Source organism: Rutidosis leptorrhynchoides, chromosome 5 (genome assembly GCF_046630445.1).
Source record: "Rutidosis leptorrhynchoides isolate AG116_Rl617_1_P2 chromosome 5, CSIRO_AGI_Rlap_v1, whole genome shotgun sequence".
NCBI lineage: Eukaryota > Viridiplantae > Streptophyta > Magnoliopsida > Asterales > Asteraceae > Rutidosis > Rutidosis leptorrhynchoides.
The window spans coordinates 203,518,773-203,524,772 of NC_092337.1; positions in this window are offsets into that span (position 1 = coordinate 203,518,773).

The window sequence follows — 6,000 nt, forward strand, 5'->3', positions numbered from 1 at the left end:
TCAGTTTCTACCGCTTTCACATGTGCTAGGACAGCAAAGCGTCCCTTCTTCATAATCTTTTGCGCTTTCACGCAACTAATGAGGTTCAACTTCGAGGTACATCTCTCTCCATAGATAACCAGTGGTTCGCCATCTCCTTGTGGTATGCGAAGTGCTTTATCTCCACAGATAACATCGGCCTTTATCTTGCTCAACCAATCCATACCGACGATCGCGTCAAAACTTCCCAGTTTGATAGGTATCAAATCAATTTCGAAATCTGCACCAGCTATGTTGATAATAGCTCCACGACTAATATGGTCAACCTTTTCAAGTTTTCCATTGGCTACCTCGACAAGCATACTTTCCTTTAAAGGAACTAACGACCAATCTAACTTATCACAAAAATGTCTACACACATAGCTCCTATCGGCACCAGTATCAAATAGGACAGAAGCTAAGAGATTGTTGATCTTGAATATACCTGTCACCAAGTCGGGGTTGTCGCGAGCGTCCCTTGCATTAACATTGAAGGCTCTAGCACGTGGTGGTCCGCCATCCTTACGCTTGTTAGGACACTCGTTTCTGAAATGGCCCGTCTTTCCACATTCATAACACTTCTTAGGCCCATTGTTGTTGTGGTTTGGCTTCACATTCAAAGTGGTAACCTTGCAATCCTTGCCAACATGTCCAGATCGTTGGCACTTCTCACAGATAACATTGCAATACCCAGTGTGGTGCTTGTAGCACCTATTGCATTGTGGTAGGGTTCCTTTGTAGTTCGGATTGGTGCGGTTGTTGTTGTTGGGGTTGGTGTTGTTGTTGTGCATGTTGTTGTTTTGCCTGAACCCTTCATGTCGTTTTGCCGGGTTTTGATCATAGTTCCTACCCCTGTTGTTGTTGTGGTTGTTGTCCCATTTCCTCTTTTCACCACTAACAGTTTCGAACTTAGCCTTCTCCGGCTCGTCAAGGATGATTTGATTCAAGAGAGTATGCGCCATGCGCATTGCTTCGGGAACGCTTGGTGGCTTGGATGAGGTAACATTACCCTTGATGGACTTAGGAAGTCCCGAGAAGTATTTCTCCAAACGCTTAAATTCGGGGGTGACCATGGTTGGACACATAAGAGCCAATTCCAAAAACCTACGGTTGTAGCTGTTAAGGTCGTTCCCTACGGTTTTCAATTGCATAAATTCGATTTCCATCTTTTGAATCTCGGTTCTCGGACAGTATTCCTCGATCATAGCACATTTAAATTCTTCCCAAGGCGTAGCATACGCCTCATCAATTCCTTTCGCTTGGGCCATGGTATTCCACCATGTGAGCGCGCCATCAGACAGCGTGCAAGATGCAAATTTCGTTTTGTTAGCCTCAGAACAATTGCTAACCCTGAATACCGATTCCAACTTTTCGAACCATCTGGTGAGACCGACGGGTCCCTCAGTGCCACTGAAGTAGTGTGGCTTGCAGTTTTGGAATTCCTTGTAAGTACACCCATCTCGGACGACAGGTGGATTGACAGGTGGTGGTGGTGGAACTTGGGGTTGTCTTTCAGCTAGTGCAGCAGCGACTCGCTCGTTAATCATTTCTTCAATTTGTGCCGCGGTGGGGATAGATCTCCCGTTGGCCATGATGTTCTATACAAACATTTTGACTCAAGTCAAAATCCATTATGCAAATAATAATAATATAGTATATAACAACCAACATGAAAACAGCACAACACATGTTGATTAAGTAATGCAAGCATATATAAGTACCACAAAACCATGATATGATAACGTAAATAGAACACTTGCGCAAGAAGTAAGCAACACAAATTCCATTCATTAATGATAATAGGTTCATACATTACAATAAGTTCGTACATTACATAAGTGAAATATGAAATTACAAAAGAGATTACAATACAGAATCTAGTACAAAGTCCTACGGCGATGGTGGGTACAAGATGTCCAAAACACGAGTCAACTGCTCCTCGAGCTCAGTAACTCGAGTCTGGAGAATCTCAATCTCCCGCCTCATTTCCTCATTAGAGGAAGATGGTGGGGCAGGTGGTGCTGGCGGTGCAGGTGGAGCCGGTGGTGCTGAAGTGGATGGTCCGGCTCTGGGTGGAGACGGTAATATCAGTGGGTCGGCGGGGTACGGCACCAGCCGTTTACGAGCAGTGATCCTACGACGCCGACCATAAGCGTCAGTGACAGTACGACCAGGAATTATGCCAGCGAAGCGATACCGCTTCTTCGGCGGGGTAGAAGGTGCCTGAATCGGTCGGTCAGCGGGATCCTCCTCATCACTGGAGTCGTCAGATGAGGTGTCGTCTGAAGAAGCATCGGTGGAAGAACCGTCGTCTGAATCATGCGGTGGTGGTGCGGGTGGCTCAACGTATCCGAAAGCGGCCAACATCTGTCGGTGTCGGCCTGGAGTAATCACGGCTAAGCGGCCGTCGGCAGTGCGTCGGCAAGGTGTGCGCCAGTGATTACGGAAGGGTCCTTCCCCGAACTCCGCGGGGATCTCCATGCCACCAATGCGAGCCAGTTGCCTCAGGGGTCTGGAAGAAGACGCCGGGATAGGCACACTAGAGCTAGCTCCAGAACTAGAGGCGCCGGGGTCGCCAGTGGGTGTCGGGGCCGGAATGTCAGCAGCAGCAGCAGCAACAGGTGCAGCAGTGGGAGGAACAACGGGGCCTGAGCCGCTCGGGATGTCAGTAGGTGGAACGTCCGACATCTGAACAAGGAAAAATAAATTTTCCATGTCAGTATGTCATAAAGCAAGCAAATAATAGGCCAACAGTTTAAATCATGTATAATAATAAGTAGCATGGCAATATTAGTAATCGTACGAAACTAGCATGCAATCGAAAGCAAGTAATAGCATGCAGTAGTGAAATCACGTAGTAGCATACGGCATATAGCAGTAACAGTAAGCAGCAGCATGCAGTAAGTTCAGCGGAAACAAGTAAACCAACAAGTTGTAGATTAGCCCTATTAGTGAATCCTACTCGGGTCGGTCTTAGACTCACTAATGCATCCTAATTCCCTACAACCAATGCTCTGATACCAAATGTGACGCCCCGTACTAAATCATCATGTACGGACCATCAACAACAGGATCATTACAAGGTTAAGTACTATATGCGTTTTCAAAACAGAGTTTACATTCATAAATAAAAGTGACGTCATAACATACGTCAATTGTTTTACAAATCAAAAGTATGCTTCGCTAAGTAGAAGCATTTAATAAGTGTGCGTGACCATACTGGTCGTTACATAACATAAGTTCATAAGTAAAAAGTTTGAATGCAACAAAAGTAGTCATGCGATAACAACTCTAGGCAGCGGGTTCTACAGCACGACTAGTAAGATAGCGGAAGCGACTTCAAGCACCTGAGAAAATACATGCTCAAAAAGGTCAACACAAAGGTTGGTGAGCTATAGTTTAAGTATAACAGTAATGTAAGTAGGCCACGAGATTTCAGTGCTACCACGAGCGTTTCAAAAGTATGTAAAAGTATATGCTTAACCGTGGGCACCCGGTAACTAACTTAACGTTTAATGTACCCCCTTAAAGTGCACTTGGCAAGTGCGTATAACCTCGAAGTATTAAACACTCGTTAAATGCTAGCGCTACTAGCCCGAGTGGGGATGTCAAACCCTATGGATCCATATCTAAGATTCGCGTTCACGGTTCAAAAACCAATGATTAAACGTTACCGAGCTAAAGGGAATGTTTCTGCCGTTATATAACCCACACATATATAAAGTTTAAGTACTCGTGCCTAGTATGTAAAACATAAAATCCGCATGTATTCTCAGTTCCCAAAATAAGTTAAAGTAAAAAGGGAATGCTATAACTCACAATGATTAGTAGTAATGGTAAGGTAGTAGTCGGAAAGTGGTGCGCAAGTAACGGTCCAAACGTCCTCAACCTAAGTCAAATAGCACTAAGTCAATAAGTCGTCTCAAAAGGTTTACAAGTACGTAATTAAGGTCATAAGGGTCATCATCAATCATCATTAAACAAAAGGTAACAAGTAAGACTCGTTTATGAAAGTCGTTTAAAACAAAGGCTGACTTCGGTCAGTCACCACGGCCTCTACCCTTACTGAATTAAGGTGAGACCAGTGGTCATGGCTCCGTCTATGAGTCCCTTAAGTGTGGTAAAATTTACAGAAGCAAACTCGTCTTGGTTTGACCGTGGCGACGGTCTAAGTGCGAGTAGGTCAGAAATTTCTGCACAACGTTAAAGGACATGGTAACGATCGGAGGGCCATAAATCCTAAACCGTAACTCGGATTAAGACGAGTCCTATATGAAAAGTTATCTACTCGAAAAGTTCTATCTAAAAATCAAGGTTAGAACAGCCCAGCTCTACTGGTCTGTTCCAGAAGCATCAGGTCAGTAGGTTTGGACAGAACAGTGGGTTTTGGAGAGTTCCGGTTGTCTCGGTGCTTGATGTTCATCACGGTTCTCATCCTTGATGCGTATAGCTTCAAGTGTACAACTCGTTGATGTGTTAACATCATTTTGACCAAGGTTTGTCCATCATAACTCAAGTGCAAGTGTTGTAAGTGTTTGATGAACCAAGGTTACATGTAAGTTTATGAACAAGTTCATGAACACTAAGAAAGATCACAACCAAGTGTTGGATCCATGATACTTGCACCAAAGTGTAAGCTCTTGTTGGTTTCATGTCCTTGTTCAAATGTGTAGTAAGCAACTTAACAATAAGAAATAAAGAAAATGAAAGATAAACCTAAACCAACCATGAAGGTGGTATTCTAGTAACATACAACAAACAAGAACACAAGTAACAATTATAAAGATTATAAACTTTAAATCTTTTGAAACAAAATATGTAGAACATAACTAGATAGATTATGTTCTTGAATGTTCTTGTTATAACAAGATAAAGATGAAGAAATCAAACTAGTAAGTTTGTTCTTGAAAGTTAGAAAGTAAGTAACATATAACTAGTAACTACATGTATTCAAACATTAAGTAAGAACAAGTAAACAAACAACAATTGATGATGATGATTAATGTTTATGAAATCAGTTTTTACCAACAAAGAAAAGAAGAAAAGAAGTTGTTACTTACAAGAAAGAAAGAAGAACTTGAGAGAAAAAGAGAGAAGAAAATTGCAAGTAATGTGTGTGTGTGTTTGAATGAGAGATACAAGGAATGAAGTAATGAATAAATGAAATCAAAACACCACTAATGTGGCACTATGGGTTCGGCATTCAGCTGAAAGGGAGGGGGGGAAGGTTAAGTTTAATGGTTATTTGAATGAAAAGCTTGCAAAAGTTGGGTAAAAGGGTGGTGTACATGGGGATAACAAGTAATTTGATTCCAAATGCACAAACTAACTAGTTACTTATGAAAGTAATACTTACAAGTATGCAAGAGTGGGCTTAATGTCCATTAAAAGAAGTAGGGTGGGCTCTCATAAGTCCATGTACATGTATAAAGCCCAAGTTGTATGCAAGTAACAAGTAAGTCCACTAAATGTCCAACTTAAGCCCAAGTAACTAACTAATAGCTTTAGTTAATTAAAATGATTAATAAAATTAATCATGAATGTAAATAATATCTTAAAATATTATTCGTGCAAGTTCCGGGTGTCACAAAGACGTTTCGGGCATTTAAAGTTCAAGTACGGGCAATTAAAGCAACATGTAAATGTAATAACATACATTCGTTTAATCAAGCGTATTAATAATAATAATTATTAATAAATAACGTTGGAAAAACCAGGGTCGTTACAACACCCACTATTGAGGACCTAGATTATACTACACTCACTACACCAACACTTTGACGTTGGTTAGCCTTTAATTTTATGAATCCTTAGTGCACAATAATAGTGAGGCGACAGTGTCGACCATATATATGATTCATGCAGTATAACCGACCATATATAACTTAGGCGGCAGAGCCGACCATATAATGAGAACAACTCAAGTGCACTAAGAACTTAAACACAAACTAAGGCTTAACCGGGAAACTTAACAAAGAACAC